Raw genomic sequence first — 18,517 nt, 5'->3', positions numbered from 1 at the left:
CATGGGTAGTCACCCAGAAGTGTTTTATTGTGTTAAATTTGTATTGTGCGACATGATGGACGAGTAGATCACCATGGGGCCGTAAGGCCTATATCTCCTCCGCTACGAGACAATGGAATTCTACATAGGAATGAGTACACAATTTTGATATTGGGGGATGTTATCGCGACTAAACGGGGTTCAGTGTAAATTAATTATGGTTACTTAACATGGTCCGCTTCCCGAGTCCATGATTTTATTTTTTTGTTAGACGGACGAACTAATTTATATTAACGTAATAATGGGTTAGATTAATTAATTTGAGTCTTTGTTTGTTGTATATAATGTAAATATGGGATATATTTCTTTCAATTAATGCATGCTGTTTGTAATACTTTGACTTAAGTTCATTTCAAGTGTTAATTTCCCTTTTTTTGTGCTAACCCATTTATTTGAATTTCATTCACTGCGGTGATCATTTGTATTTTAATTAGGAATAATTTCTATTAGACAGCCAGATTATGAAAGAGCCAGAGTATGGAAGATTTGTGTTGCGTACGGAAGGTTATTAAAATACTAATAATAATCATGTTTGTGAGTCGACAAAGGAAAGTAAAATAATAATAATATTTGGGCGTGTGCAAGTTAAAGTATAATAATAATAATGACGGTGCTTCGCGAGTTAGCCAGTGCAAATATAATAATCAATGTGGAGATGACATGTAGCGTTAAAGACTTTCATTCGCGTAGTCAGTTTGATTTTACGTAAATTTTTGATTTTACGTTTTTGGACTTTATTTTAACCATTAAAATTGTGTTTAAAAGCGATATAGGCACGTGAATTAGAATGGTCACGATATGTTAAAAGCCCAGAATGATTTGAGCCCATATTTAGAGTTGGAAGTCATGAGGGACGAATATCCGGCATGAAATAAATTGAGCCGTATTGTTTGTAATGATGAAATAGATGAATCTCAAGGCCTAAGATGATATAAATGCATATGCCGGTGTTATTAGTGGTAGAATCCACGCACCGAGGATTATTTTATGAATTAAATGTTTGAAGAGTTCCGATGAAAGGAAATGGACTTCAAATTTGAAGGAATAGTTTAGCAATCGCCGGCATTGGAGGTATTTGCCCAGCCGCGATGTGCCATAGGTTGTGAGATGTGTCTTGGGAGGACAGGTGCCCCCATATAAAATTAACGGCAGTACGAAAGTGAAGGTACGGTCCCGAATACCGTGTTGTCCCGACCGATATAAAGCAGATCTTAGTGGTTCATAACGGGATTTAATATATGTGACTAAATTCTAAAGAGTGGAAATTAAAATATCATCTTTCCATTTTTAATAATAATAATAAAAATAATCATACTCCAAGTGAATCTTGTCTTAAATCAAGTGCTTAATGCCAGGATAAATCGGAATTGTAAAAGGGGTTATGCGTTAAACATATTAAGAGTGGACTACCGTGTAACAGGCGAAATTAATTTTTTTTAATTAATAATAATAATAAATAAAAACTAAGCTACTTTTTTTTTGTTTTTGAAGAATTTACTTTTTTTATATTTTGGACATAATAATGATGTTGGGAGTTGAAATGAAAGATTTGAGATTTTTAACTAATAATAATAATAAATAAAATATTTGAAGAAGGAGAAGAAGAATAACCAATGAAACTACTTTTTTATTTTTTATTTTTATGAAAATAATAAGAGCGAGAAGTTGAAGTATTATAGCAAGGATAATTACGGGTTACGATAATCACGATTTCTAATAATAATAATAATAATAATAATAATAATAATAATAATAATAATAATAATAATAATAATAATTATGAGGAAGCTGATCATTATATTGTGCGGATAAATTAGGAGGAAGAACGACCCTTCGTTTGAAACGTCGGCAAGGGTTGGCATATAATCATCCCGGATGACAAAGGATAATAATCAAAAATAGGATTATATTGAAATTAATGATAATAATAAAATTAATTGATGGTAGTCAAAGAATATGATAATGATCAGATAAAGAATGGTAATGATATTATTTAATAATCATAGGAGGATATGATAGGGACAGTCATCCTGTGTCGAACTGCTCTGAACCAGATGTTGGGTTTTCACGGGGAGATTGTTAGCAGTAGATACGTAAATAACCCACGGAAGACACATGTTTTCTTGGTCAGAGCATAGTAATGAACCTTTCCGTACGTCTTGTCGTATTGACAAGTGTAAATATTAAAGTAGCTTTTGAGTTAATGAACTCTACCTGGTGTGTTTGTGAATCTGGAAATAATAGGCTAGAGTTCGTACGTATTATAAATTCCCGTTTTTTCGAGGCGATAACATTTCCTACGGTGGGTGTCCGGCTCACCAGAATGTACATACCGGAAGTGTCTCATGTCCAAACGGAACGAGGAGACGACAGTAAAAAGTTACTGTCGTGCCTTCGTCTCCGAAAGAAGATCTCCAGCGGTGAAACGTCCAATCATACGGATGTGAATTCGATCCCCAGTAACCAATTGGGGCGAATTCACCAGATGTTTTACACTACCAGAGTAGTGAGGTAAAATCCAAGTATTATGTCATTTATTTTTCAGGATTAAAGTGTCCCAATGTAAAATTGTCATCATGTGTAGTATGCAAAATAAGTGAATAAATTGCTCTTCATTGCAATTTCAATAGGAAACAGTTTCCATATCTTTTCATTGTAGTTAGTCCAGTATGCCCATGGAATTTAAGTTGTCACTTCCCAGTCCTATTGTGGAGTCAAAAATTTGTATCCATGAATGAGTCGTCCCCCGTAACCTTAAATTTGCATGCCCCGTTCATCCCTGTGTTCATTTGATGCGCCGATATATATATTTTTTTTGATTTTCTTTATATAAATTTTTTTATCGTTTTCGAACTGATCACCCCTGAGATAAATGCTAGTCTGGGACTCAGGAGGTGGGTGGGTGCAATACATCTGTCCACTAAGGTTGGCGCCAGCAAAGGTATTTAGTCGAAGAATTAAACTTATTTCAAATGCCCAGGAATTCGGAAGAGGTCAGGAAACGTTTTAACTCGGTCTATGGAGAGTAAATCTCACATTAATGTATAATATTTTCGTCAGTGATTCTACCATAAGTTTGATTCTAAGGACCAGTTATCAGTAAACCAGAGGTCAAACCCTTGTCACCGGGCGAGTTGGCCGCGTAGTTAGAGGCGCGCGGCTGTGAGCTTGCATCCGGAAGATAGTGGGTTCGAATTCCACTGTCGACATCCTGAACATGGTTTTCCGTGGTTTCCCATCTTTAAACCAGACAAATGCTGGAGCTGTACCTTAGTTAAGGCCACGGCCGCTTCCTTCCAACTCCTAGGCCTTTCCTATCCCATCGTTGCCATCGTTGTCGGTGCGACGTAAAGCCACTAGCAATAACCCTTGTCAGCTACGTCAGTGGTTGGTGTACCGGCTTGACCAATGTACTTTGGAGAAATGTCAGTGTGCTGGGCATTACAAACAGATAACTAAGCAAGCTTGTAGTTTTGCCCCACTGTTGATGCGATCATAGCCACTGGACCTTCAGTTTACGCTAAATCCGAACATCAGAGGCTTGACATATTTCAAGAATCTAATTTGCAATGGTTGGGGTTTGAACCGTGGCCGCCTTGTTGAGAAGCCAGTCCGTGGTTTTCAAAGTACCTCAACGTCTCCAAAAACCATAAAAGTAGCGATGTTTCAGAACTCCTACCAATGTTTAAGAGATACACAGGTTCAATAAATTACATATATCCCAGCAAAGTTAAGGCCAGTAGGATTGTCAATGCGTTGTGGAGTATTTATTGCCTTCAATGTGTCTAGAATATCCTATCTGTGACAGACTCATTCGCTGGTAAGAATGATAAACTTGCTAGTGGTGAAATTTAGAATAACTGTTCATGGGTTACGACGGCTTTCCTTCGAGGAGTACCGGTAGTTATTATTCTTGGCTGTACTGGATTTGATTCCTAACCATTTTCGTGGAGACATTCGGGTTTGTTCGCAAACTGTTGAAGAGTCAGTACTGGACTTGGTTGACCTGTAAACACCATTGTTACTTCCCATTTTTAACAGACTGAGGACTGTCTACTGCTACTGGAGTAATTATGGTTAAAAAGTCACTGCATTTCCCTGCATAAGAGGGTTGCAGTGGTGCCAAGCTGGGGCGAAACGCTGGTAATTTCATGATTAAAAAAGCCTAAAGACTTAAAGAGCTTAATTCCTTTAAACATTTGCATTCGATGAAATTAAATTATGGTTTTCTTCTAGGAACCTTTTTCTTTATATTAAGGACAAAGGCAGGCATTTATACAAGTGGAGGCACATGCTTCCCCTAGTGCACCCTCACTGCATTGTCGTACATAAGAGGCTTGCAGTGGTGCGCGCTAGGCCATACACTGGTCAGCCATGATACCACCAACTCCGTCTCTAACCCGAAACCCCACAACCATTCAGTCAGGGAATAACTTCAAGATAGGGCATTCAAGACCGGTACCGGTCGACAAGCCATAAACTTCTCGGCCCTGAGGCTCCGCCTCAGTGCCGATGAAAGATCGGGTTCGTCGTCGTCGTCGTCGTCGCCTCAACGGCGCACTAGCCGCCAGCGTCTGGGAATGGTGTAGCAATCCAACTGATGAGCTCACTGCTATACTGGGGTGGAACGCTGGCAATTTAACGATTGGAAAAGCCTGAAGAGCTTAAATGTTGTTACGAAATAGAAAATAAAACATTCTTCATTAAAAAGAACTTAAGTATAAAATTGTGTCGTGGTTGGTAAAATTTTAAAAGGGACATGTTGCAAGAATAAATGTTTAGTTATACTATCTCCGTTTAACCTTTCAATCCTCTTTCGTACTTTTGTAATAATTTATGTCGTTATTATATCTTCACTTCTATACTATTTGGTGTAAATGACTCGCTGAATTTCCCTGACGACGTCTGTCTGTTGGAATATATTGGTGTTTGGAGCGTAAAACCCAGCAAAAGATCGATTATATTTAAAAAATGCGAACTCTACCTGTTCCCGAATCTTAGGAAAATATAGGAAACTATCATGACTAATATAAAATATATAATCAGTTTTTGATATAACTAATCATTGAAAGTCATTAAACTTATACGAACTAAATCACGTAATGTTAAATTTCAGACCCAATATAAAAGGGAACCTTCAGGACTTCCAGAAGTTCAGCGATCTCGAGAACTCCATTCTACTGGTATGTCTGGATCAGAAACTCGAGTTCACCATTTAGTTAATTCTTTTCACAGACCACCTAGTTCGGTCGATGAGAGCGTTTAGGATGACCACAAAGTCCCAATATTAATATTTGTGGTCATAAAAGTTAACGTTATATTGAAATATTCGGACTCATTTCCTCCATCCTTTGTTCTTTAAACCCGCTACAGTGTTTGTTGACAGAATAATAAATATTCTCTTTATCGCGTGAGCCAAAAGTATTGGAATGCAAGGGGTGAACGCACAGGTAGAGGGACGGCTGTTAATTGGAAAACAAATCTAAATCCTAGATTGCTGTTGATGACAGGGTTATGAAACTGTTGTGTCACGTGGTGGCCAAGAAGTGGGCAGAAATGGTGAATACGTCAGAACGATTTGGCGAAGTTCTTGTGGCGGTTATTGCTTTGTGAGATTCAACCCTAATATTAGATCTGTTCTCGGGTCAAGTCCATACCGTGCATGAAATGACAATTGCTGCGAGAGCTAAATAAAGCCTCTTGTAGTAAATATGTGAGAGGCCAATATTAGAGAGCAGCGAAACAGTGGTTATATTGTGAGCTAATTATAATGAAGGAATCTATGCCACTCTCCGCCAGCTAGTCTGTGTTATTGTTCTTCTGTTATACTTCCATATTAAAAGGCAGGAAATACGCAGGTGTTTAATTGAAGAACAGTTGAATAACAGTTAGCTTTTTCAATAGAGGAGGTAGACAAAGACATATAGATTGAGAAGTGATAATGTTAAATGTATTTCCATTGGAACACAATTTGAAATAGAAAATACATTAAAATGGAAAACATTCATAAAATATGTCATTAAAAATAGAAATAAATGTTTTATCTAATTATATGGACATCTTCAGATTCCTCATGTCTAGTACGCCAAGAGCGATATCCTCCCTGATACCGAGTCCGTGTATTTGCCGGATTTTTCCGACTCTATCTTATATTTGTTCTACAGCATTTTGCAGATCTTTTGTTTAAGACGTCACTGACTTAAGTCTCAGCGGTTCTCGACACATAAAAGAATTCCTGCAGAAAATATTTGCGGCCCCTCGGCGTCTCCGAAAACTCTGAAAGTATGTGCAGTTAGTAGAACGTAAAACCAATAATATTATTATTTTACTAAAAGTTAAGTTGAAACGCAAAGAAAATTGGAAGAACAGAAATAAAGATGTTTTGACAGAAATATGACGTGCTTTATTAATGAAATGAACATCCTCATATTTCTCATGTCGAGTACCCCAAGTGCTTTACTACTAGTCTTACGTCGCACCGACACAGACAATCGCTTATGACGATGAAGGCAAAGGGCAGTGATAGGAGTTGGAAGGAAGCCACCGTGGCCTAAATTAAGGCGTCCAAATTGGTATCCAAGCAAACCATCATTAGGGCTACCCACAGTGGAGTTAGAACCCATTGTCGTCAAAATAAAAGCTCGCAGCCACGTGACGCAAACCACGTAGCCAGCCTGCTCGTTCCTAACGCCACTATGAGAATTGTTACCATCTTAAGTATGCTAAACGAAATGCCCATTTGCAGATATCAGAGCAGATATAATGATACCGACAGAATAGCAGAAATACTAAGTAGTGGCATTCTCGAATACAAACATTCTATTGACGTCAGTAGAGTTAGAAATTGTGATCTTGGACTATGGATGTCAGCTATGGACCACTGTGACCACTCTATGCCAGTGGTTTCGAGACTTTTTCGACTCGAGAATCCATTTCACAAAGATTTTAACTGAGAGAATCTAATATTACATATATGATATTTATTAACCTTAAATTAACATAAATTTGATTATATTACGGTAACTAGACCTACCTTAGGATTCCACTCCCCTCCCAAGAAAATGTAAAAGCGCTTAAATACTGAAGGTACGTACACGTTTACATTTAAAATATTAAACAATTTTAAAATTATTATTAAACTAATAATGTGTTTTAGTTAATGCTAGTAAATGTACCCGTGTTTCGCTAAGATATTCTACGTTGAATACGGATTTCTCCGTAAATTACTGTAAAGACAGTGAGTAAGATTATATTAAACTGCATACCTCGTAGCGCTATCCTAGAAACAAAGCAGGGAGGACAGTATATGTTGTTTCCGATGTAAGGTAGGCATTGGGGATTTTCAGGATAATGGCAAGCCACATTTCCTACTGCCAATCGCAATAGTGTTCAGGAGTTTCTACTACAACGGCAGGCTCACTTGTCAATTGCCATTCACAATAGAGATGGAGAATTTTCACTATAAGACAGGCCGTTTTCCCTAATGCAAGTCAAAATCGAGTTCGAAAGATTTGATTAAAATCGGGAATTGCAACGCTATCTAACGTATCGACAATCGTATCAACAATAGAACAGCGATTGTGCTATCTGTTTTGTAATACGTTTTACCGTTTAGCCACCAATTATACAGAAACGAAGGTCTGTACCGTATTTAAAATGCATCCATATTTCGATATTACCGGCGCCGAAAGTTATACCTGTGAACAGCTTGGAATTATTCCTCAAAGAAAAATGTGTCCAAATATCGGGATTAGCACCGGTATAAACGCGGAGAAATTAAGGAATAAAGTGATACACTTAAGAAAGTTGAAATTATTAGAGAATATGATTATAACTCAGGACATTCGGGTAGGACAAATATTTAAATGCCAAGTGGATGTATTGGAAAATCAAATGTCCCTCAATAAATTGTGATGGTATGAGTTATGGTCATAAGAAAGAACAGAGGAGAAATGTATACACAGGGATTCTTAGGTAAACAGATAAGAATATGACGTATGGTGTTATTACTTAAGCTATTCGAGGACGATTATAACCTCCAACGATATATGGCCAATATCCCGCCGAATGGCCGATTGACGTCTCTCTTGCTTTCTACTCAAGGAACAACCACGAGCTTACAGGAATGATGACGGAAATACCAATACGTCACTTCCCTGCCGGCAAGCAGTCAGAGACGTTGCCATGGTAACCAGTAGGTTCGTTGTCGATCTGTCGGTCACTCAATGCAGAGGATGATACCCGCAAAAAATAGTAATCTTCACCGTCATTTGAAGAGTAAGCTAAATTATGAACATAACAAAAGTTGTTTATAATGAGGAAGCATATCACATACAGTCCATGGATTTTACAGAAAATCAATAGTATAATAGAAAATGGAAGAAACCTGTTCTTGTTTTCCTCTAAACCCTTAGTATTTTCAAAGATTTTTAAATCATATGCATACCAAACCTTCCTCGGGATCAGTATACTCTAAATATGACGTTTAGTTGAGATTTATTCAGGCGTATCGCCGTGATGGTGGAAAAAACAGACAGACACGAAAAGTAAAAACCACCGATTCAGTCTTGATTTCACCTAAAACGGATAAATATCTGAAAAATTGGCAAAACAAACGAAACTACAGACAGCGGAACCCCTGCAACTTTATTCGTATAGATAAGGATGGACACGTCTAGAAGTGCAGACGTTTATTTCGAGAGTTACTGCTTTGAAACTTTACGACATATCTACAAGCGGACTTCGCCATCAGACACCTCTTTTAGTGTTCTACATGGCTGGCCCTATGACATTTTCTCGTATCTCCTATATGTACGGGTTAAATTGAGTTATAATTATTGAATGGGGTAAAATTTGGTAGAGTTTACACTACTTAATTTTTGATACTCTTGTGACAGCTGGAATCATAAAATTTGGCTAAAACATGACCGCTGATCGTGTCAATGTGCGTGCCCAATGTCATGATTATATCTTTCCTATAAGTGTGTCAAACGATAACATAAATGTGTAAAAAGTACATTGAAGTCTCTCTTGCTTTTTACCCAAGGAAAAACCACGAGTTTACATGAATAATGACGAAAATAGTAATACATTACTTCCCTGCTGGCAAGCAGTCAGAGACGTTGCCATGGTAACCTGTAGGTTCGTTGTATGTCTGTCAGTCACTAAATGCAGAGCATGATACCCGCAGAAAATAGCAATTTACTCCGTCATTTGGAAATTGAGCTTAATTATGAACATAACAAAAGTTGTTTATAATGAAGAGTTGTTTCACATTACGTCCACGGATTTTGGAGAAAATCAATAGTATAAGAGAAAATGGAGGGAAACTATTCAAAGATTTTTAAATCATATGAATATCAAAAGCTTCCCCGGGATCAGTATACTCTAAATATGACGTTTGGTAGAGATCTATTCAGCCGTTTTTCCGTGATGGCGGAACAAACAGACAGACACGAAAAATAAATACCAGCGATTCAGGCTTGATTTGACCTAAAACGGATAAATATCTGAAAAAATGGCAAAACAAACGAAATGACAGACAGCGGACCCTTACAAATTTATTTATTTAGATTAAATTAGTTAACCCATCTGGTTGCCATGGTCGTAAATGCGTCAAGTCTACATGGTCTGACAGCGTGGGTGTTCGGTTTCCAGTCCCATTCGTCTAAAACATTCACGATCAGAATGTTGGCCGGGTGGGTATGAGAGGTTGTTGTATAAAATTAATAACCAATGGAAACGAGTACTACTCTGACAAGGTTGACGTCAAGAAGAGCATCCGGTCGTAAAAGTTCGCTACGAAGATTCACTTTACTTCAAACACGACGCTATAGAGAAAGGGGACAATAGTTGGGTACAAACAATATTAAAATATTTGATATTAAATACATTATTTTTAGACTACTAATTAATATTAACACTAATATTGAAATGAACTTAATACCACAACAGCACACTTTCCTATCATTAAATTCATACAACTTCATAAATAACTCTGATTTTTATGACGGACTACAGACTTATTCTTCATTATTCAATCGCACAAAGCCATAGAATGCCGAGATGTAGTGTTTACATTGCATTATTTCTTCTGGTAAGAGCTAGAATAAATGTGTTACTTTCATGGACCTGTCTCAGCTGCTGGTGGACCTGTGGAGAATAATAATAATAATAATAATAATAATAATAATAATAATAATAATAATAATAATAATAATAATAATAATAATAATAATAATAATAATAATAATAATAATAATAATAATAATAATAATAATATATTGGCTTTACGTCCCACTAACTACTTTAATGGTTTTAGGAGATGTGGAGGTGTCGGAATTTAGTCCCACAGGAGTTCTTTTAGATGCCAGTAAATTTACCGACACGTATTTGAGCACCTTCAAATACCACCGGACTGAGCCAGGATCGAATCTGTCAAGTTGGAATCAGTAGGTCAGAGCCTCAACAGTCTGAGTCACTCAGCCTGGCAAGGGAAGGATCAAACATATCAGTGAACTGTGTCCCTCTACCCGCCCATCTATCCATCCTTTCAATCGCAAAACAGACGTCTCCCCGTCCACAAGCGAAGTCTTCTCCTTTTAATAAACTTAGGAAGATATTTCTTCTTCTTAATCTCTTTATCCGCCAGGTTCGGCTTTTTCTCTTGGACTCAGCGAGGGATCCCACCTCTACCGCCTCAAAGGCAGTGTCCTGGAGCTTCAGACTTTGGGTGGGGGATACAACTGGGGAGGATGACCAGTACGTCGCCCAGGCTGCCTCACCTGTTATGCTGAACGGGGGCCTTGCGGGGTGATGGGAAGATTGGAAGGGATAGACAAGGAAGAGGGAAGGAAGAGGGAAGGAAGCGGCCGTGGCCTTAAGTTAGGTACCATGCCAGCATTTGCCTGGAGGAGAAGTAGGAAACCAGGGGAAACCACTTCCAGGATGGCTGAGGTGGGAATCAAACCCACCTTTTCTCAGTTGACCTCCTGAGGCTGAGTGGACCCCATTCCAGCCCTCGTACCACTTTTCAAATTTCTTGGCAGAGCCGGGAATCGAACCCGGGCCTCCGGGGGTGGCAGCTAATCACACTAACCACTACACCACAGATGTGGACAAGATATTTCTTATCACTAAATATCTAACACGCTTCATTTCAAAGAACTGAAAACAGAATGTCTTATCCACATGAAGTCGTACTTGCTACAGTACACTATTCCAGATGGAACTTGTAATAATAATATCCTAACAATAAAAAAGAATAACATGAAAATCCACCGTTAGAGAAAACGTTTCGATAAACCCTTCGCAAAATCTCACGAACGTCCAGGGTTCCGCAAATCACAGTTTGAGAAAGGACGTTCTAGATCGAAGGATACCTTTGTCACTTTATTGTACCGTCTACAATACAACGTTTTAAGCTATATTTTGCTACTGCAATGAAATGCTCAGAACGCCCGTGAACACGTGCATAGGTTGGAGTTCAATGAGGCCACTCGACAGTACTCTCACCATTCAGCTCGGAGCCAGACCAAAACTAGGGACAGATCTAGCAGTAATCACGAGACAAGAAAAAAAAACTGGAGGCACAAAACTCAGAAAAGCGAATGTTACAAAATTATTTAGTTGAACTACCGGTACCTCACGTATCTGTGTGTGAGGGAATAAGTGAATAATATATTGATGGAGTGAAGGGAAAAAGGGCAAGAATCAGTAAATTAATCGGTGACCGAAACTCATTAAACAACTGGTTAATTGAGAGAATGACGGAGTAGTGTTAAATTTAAAGTACATGTATTTTTTTACTGCCACTAAAGGCGTTCGGCCTATATATTGTTACGAACAAAACAGTGTCTGTTGTATTACTGCAATTTATTTCAGGATGATCCAATAAATGTACACACAACCGTGAATGGCCACACTGACTAACTGCTGCCTATTTACAAGTCTTCCATCTTTACACACAGCAGAGTGTCCCGGTCTGTTGGAATTCCCTGGGGGCGGCTATAATCCTTACTTTCACCTCTTGAAGTCCAGTCACCTCATGAAGCAGCTGTGTGTAGACCGCTGGATTTGAACACAGGGCTACGGGCAACACAATACATGATTACTATTCCTTGGTTAGACTCCAGAGGCAGTCCAGTAATTGACACAGTCACATGCAGCGAACAGCAACAGCTCAACAGTATCCAACAGCAGGATGATACAACACGAACATTAACACAGGTCCAATTACTCTCATACTCACGATAGCGGCTATCCTCACTGATTACTGGTGATTCTCAGTACATAGAAATATACAGACACACAGTACTCTCAGGTAGTAGGACCTACACAGTCTTCCGTTCCCATCCGCAAGGGCCGTTTTCAATGCAGCTACTCCCTTGACACTCGGATACCAACAACCACAGTTCCCCGTTCAGACCTCGGTGAGGCACTAGCGACACCTTTGTCATCCTCAGCGCAGCCACCGAATCCCAACACAAAGTCACACATTGCCATCCAAGCTGGCTGGGAACTCTCCGGACGATCGACTCACCAGTCCCTTCCAAGAAGTACCGAAAGAGACTACAACAGGGCTGGCATTTAACAATTCTATTTATTCATTTAGTAAACCATGTAAATATTGCAAATAATATCTTACTTTAAGCATTCATCTCTCAAACATTTTATATGTATACTAGTACGTAAACCGGGAGAGTTGGCCGTGCGGTTAGGAGCGCGCAGCTGTGAGCTCGCATCCGGGAGATAGTGGGTTTGAACCCCACTGTCGGCAGCCCTGAAGAGGGTTTCCCGTGTTTTCCTATTCTCATACGACGTAAATTCTGGGGCTGTACCTTAATTAGGGCCACGGCCACTTCCTTCACATTCCTAGGCCTTTCCTGTCCCATAGTCGCCATAAGACCTATCTGTGTCGGTGCGACATAAAGCAACTAGCAAAAAAAAGCTAGTACGTAATCCTCCTGCGACAGTAAAAATACTATCTATAAAGTAATTGAAACTTCTAAATGGCCTATTTATATATCTTATGTATAATTGTTACACATTTCAGGTTTCATACGGTGTTTGAATAGAATCAGAACATGCATTATAGTATTCCCTTGCAAACCATATGAGTGCAGTTGTAGCTTCGAGTTGTACTTTGAAGTCTATAGATCTAAGTACTCTTGAAAAAGCAATGTACAACTGTCCAAAGCATTGGGGAGATTCATCCCAACTTTAAAATTTGTCCTGGTAGCTGATTCTTTGTGGCAGAGAAGGCTAAATTTAGAAGAAATTGCCTCCACTTACGAACGAATGGTATTCCCGCATTCAAATGAGCTAAATCTGTTATTGGAATAAAACGCATTCTTCCTGAAGTTGAGTCCGTCTGAATTTCTGCATGAACGACATTTTCGTATAGCTTCCGTAGAATCAATCTCGTACTATTGCGCAAACCAGCTTTATTAACTTTAATGACGTCATCGTACACTATGGAATCAATGGTAATGTACGTTACTTGGTCATTTTTCAAGCTAATCAGAATCTATTGGTCGAAGATATAAAATTGTTTGTTTCTTGGGGAAAAAATAGCTACTTCGGAACACATTCTACTCTCACTTGGATGAAAAGTTGAACCAAATGAATCTCGCAGAATATTTTTAAATATCCGGTTTTGTTGAATCTCGATAGTGCCATTTGGCCAAGTTCTCCGTATGTGAAGCACAATGACGACCTCACTTCGTTAAATGAGCGGCATTTTATCGAGAAAGAACCAAGCGTACGAAATTCAATATCAGGCGAAACATGCCTCTACCATAGAAACTCCTACGACAAAGAATCCAAGATCAACGTTTTTTTTAAATGTCATTCCCCATACTTGTTTGTCCAACTAATAAGGGGTCGGGTATGAAGTGAGATGAATCTTCGTAGTGAGGTTTTACGACCGGATGCCCTTCGTGACGTCAACAACATAAGAGAAGTTAATGATATAAAATGAATGACGTAACATATGATAATGGGAAGGAAGAGGGTGAGACCCCTGCCGACACATAGCCTACTCCTGTCTGATAGCACCAAAGGTTCTGTTCAAGGCTTTACAAACTCTACCCGACAGACAAATCACCATCAACCGCGTCATGAGCCCTCACTCCATATGAGTACTACGAAAAGGTATGAAATTTAATCCAGGCTTTTGGCACGCAATCTAGTGATTAGAAAATGCATACCACCACCTCTCCTACCTTGACAGCCAAGATTAAAATGTGATTTACTTTTCGATCAACGGGACTCGAACCGGCTAATCAAGGTGTCCGATTATTTAGTCTGCACGCCTAAACGATCATCACCACCGCGCGGGCTGCGCTAACCATAGAGACGTGTATTTTCATACCCCAGAACGGAAAAAAATGGATTCATTCATTTCGCAGAAAGATAGTATTTTTCACCAAATAGTTCCAGTATGATCATCATCATTGGATTGTTCTTGCAACTTTGCTGATAGAAATGTATTTTATATTAAAATGTACTGAAGTCGTGCTCGTGAAGGGTTCATTGTATTTTCTTTCTTTTGTAAAGAACACGTAAGATCCGCTTTTGTGGTGTAGTGGTCAGCGTGATTAGCTGCCACCCCCGGAGGCCCTGGTTGGATTCCCGGCTCTTCCACGAAATTGGAAATGTGGTACGAGGGCTGGAACGGGGTTCACTCAGACTCGGGAGGTCAACTGAGTAGAGGGGGGTTGGATTCCCACCTCAGTCATCCTCGAAGTGGTTTTCCGTGGTTTCCCACTTCTCCTCCATGCGAAATGCCGGGATGGTACCTAACTTAAGGCCACGGCCGCTTCCTTCCCTCTTCCTTGCCTATCCTTTCCAATCTTCCCATCCCCTTACAAGGCCCCTGTTCAGCACAGCAGGTGAGGCCGCCTGGGCGAGGTACTGGTCATTCTCCCCAGTTGTATCCCCGACCAAGAGTCTGAAGCTCCAGGACACTGCCCTTGAGGCGGTAGAGGTAGGATCTCTCGCTGAGTCCGAGGGAAAATCCAAACCTGGAGGGTAAACAGACTAAGAAAAGTATATACAGCCCAGTACATAGGCCTGCCTTCGACAGTGGAAACTGCTATCTATAAAGTAATTGGTATTTATAAATAGACTATTAATATATCTTAAGAATAATAGATAAACGTTCCAGGTTTTATGCCGCACTGGAATGGAATGGAAACAGGTATTGTACTATTTCCTTACATACCATGTATAGTACAGTTGTAGCTCGGTGTTGAAGTTTGAAATCTATAGATCTGCGTACTCTTGGGAAAGCAACATAAGATTACAACTGCCCAAAACACTGGAGTAGAGTGATATATCTCAACTTCGAATGTTTAAGCTGGTGACCTATTCATGGTGACAGAGATGGCTAAATTTATAGGAGATTGCCTCCATTTAAAAACGAATGGTGTACCCGGATTCACATGTTTTAAATCTATTCTTGGTACAAAACACTTTCTTCGTGCAGCTGAGTCTGTCTGAATATCTGGATGAACTATATTTTTGTCTAGCTTTCGTAAATTCAATTTCGTTCCATTGCACAAACCAGCTTTATTAACGTCATTAACATTATGGAGTCAATGATAATGTACGTTACTGATCACCTATCAAACTATTCAGAACCTATTCGTTGATGATGTTAACATGTTCGTTCCTTGGGCAAAAACAAATGCTGTTCCCAATCGAGCACGTATGGGACATCATTCGACGACAACTCCAGCGTTAACCACAACCGTCACTAAAAGCCTTCATATAGGTTATAGACACTCAATCCACAGGGGCAGAGAGCTTCAAGACACTGAAGACTGCACCCAACCGAAGTCCAAGCATACAGAGATGCACATATTGAGAAACCAAAGCAGCGAATGTTTATTATTTAAGTTAATGCAGATACATGCAACTAACTAAACATTTATGAATCCTTAAAAGTAATTAATAACCCACAGTACAGTAAACTCTCATTGGAATCCGAAGTTTAATTACTATTCTTATATTCCGAATGTACTCTCCTCTTAATAGATTTTAAAGAGACTTTCATACATATGTTTAGCGATGATAAAGATGGATACTGTGGATGTAATCACATATAGAAAACAATGTCTGGAAATGTTTCCCTTTCGAGAGTTACAAGCCACCCTAACAGTTTGTTTCTTCAGTTACTATACCATAGGTTATGTATTTTACTTCTTTTGTTATTTGTTTTACGTCGCACCGACACAGATAGGTCTTATGCCGACGATAGGATAGGAAAGACCTAGGAATGGGAAGGAAGCAGCCTTGGCCTTAATTAAGGTGCAGGCTCAGCATTTGCCTGGTGTGAAAATGGGAAACCACGGAAAACAATCTTCAGGGCTGCCGACAGTGGGGTGTTATGTATTCTAGTGTGACTACAGTAAATGTTCATTCATTTGGCACGGCTCCTAAATACAAAAAATAACTGTATAAATATTTTAGATATGTTAGGATACCTAGCAAGTAGGCCGTAAGGTTACGGGCACTCAGTTGTCAGCGTGCATTTGGTAGCCACTGATCTGAACCGGGATCGAACCTACTGTTACAGGAAGAACAGACGCACTAGCCCACTGAAGAAAAAACACCTGGTTCTGAATAGAATTAACATCAGTTGTTATTACTGCGGCTCCATTTAGACGAAGCAAAGCAAATATATGAACCTAGTTACGAAGAGCAGAGCGCAGAGAGGAATCCTCTTATGAAAGGAAGTGGCCAGAATGAAGAACACATTGAAGTCTTATTTTTTCTCTACCGGCTGATGTGTTTGTCAGCAGCATATAATTGTTATGCCAAGAGCTCGCTTCAGGTCCCACTTGGCGACGGTTGGCAGCTGGCACGAGGCTTTGTCATTCCATTGTGTGGCGCTCGCCAGCTCGTTACGCCGTGCGTCCCTCTGACGTGGAGTAGCGTCACAGGCAGTTCAACCCGTCACCTGAAAAATAGCGTTCCAATGGATCCGCTGCTAAAATTACCGATATCACGATCGTTACACGGGAATGAGCGCTATGGACAGTATCCTTTGTAAAGATTTAATGTACTCTCTCCAGGACTAGAATTTAAGAACAGAATTTTTATTTGGAAATGTATTGACCACTTCGGTATAGTATTCGGAATATATGGATTATTTCTTATGCTAGAGAAAATTCTGTGGTATCTGTACTCCAACAGGAAGAAATAAATTAGCCACAGGAGACGATGACCACGTTAAAAGAAATTAACCTAAGGTTCAGTGGTGGAATTTTTTCATTACTGTGTTCACTTACATTTCAAAACATAATTCAGTAATACTAAGAATCATTTAATTTTTATGTCCTGTGATCAGTATCTTTCCTTTCAATCCGCTTTTCGTCGTTTGGACACAGATATTTCTTTCGGTGGCGATAGAATAGGAGAGGGCTGGAAGTGTGTAGAAAGTGACCGTGGCCTTAATTAAGGTACAGACCCAGCATTTTCCTAGTATTAAAATTGGAATCCTGTGAGGTTGCATCCGGGAGATAGTGGGTTCGAATCCCGCTGTCGGTAGCCCTGAAGATGGTTTTCCGTGGTTCCCCATTTTCACACCAGGCAAATGCTGAGGCTGTACCTTAATTAAGGCCCCGACCGCTTCTTTATAACTCCTAGGCCATTCCTACCCCATCGTCGCCATAAGACCTATCTGTGTCTGTGCGACGTAAAACCACTAGCAAAAAAATTGGAATCAACGGACAACTATATTCAGTACTACCGACAGTGGGGTTCGAACTCACTATTTTCCGAATGTATGTCGACAGCTGTGTGAAATTAATTTGTATTTTTCTCTTTCTTAATAGAAGTAAAAATCCAATACTCAAATTTTACAATAACAATAATCGTGGAAGTCATAAGTTATGACTGTATAATATTCAAGTTCAATATCATTAATCATAAGCTAATTAAAATAAAATGATCTACATTTAATATTGGCGCAAGTTCCGTTGTGTACAACTACAGCCATACAATGACTTGATAGTAAAGAAAAGCCGTACAAGCCATGAAAGCCCTTGGAGGGGTAGAAGGTAAAGTTTTCTACTATGCACAACCTTGGCGGGGTAGAATGGTTGGTTCTGTGCACAGGAATTAGCCTGGTAATCATTTCTGGTGTAGGCTGTCCAGCAGCACTCCTGACAACAACCATATATGGAGGGTGTGATGACCATTGTATATTTCTCTGAGGATTGACAGTGTAGTGTGTTTTGTGTAAATAAAGAGAAGACTATTGGCACAAACACAAATACTCAGTCCCCGAGTCAGAGGAATTAAACATACGTAGATAATATCCACGACTTGGCCAGCAATTGAACACAGTACTACGCAAAGTCCAAAAATGATCGAAGAAGACACGGAAATGGTGTAGCCTTATTGAACTTCCGGATCATGTGCACCTCTGGAAGTGGAAATTTAATTACTTACTCTTTTCTGCTGAAGG

This window comes from Anabrus simplex, chromosome 1 (assembly GCF_040414725.1).
Source record: "Anabrus simplex isolate iqAnaSimp1 chromosome 1, ASM4041472v1, whole genome shotgun sequence".
NCBI classification, from domain to species: domain Eukaryota; kingdom Metazoa; phylum Arthropoda; class Insecta; order Orthoptera; family Tettigoniidae; genus Anabrus; species Anabrus simplex.
The sequence above is the reverse complement of the archived record's forward strand: the minus strand, read 5'-3'. Positions refer to the sequence as shown.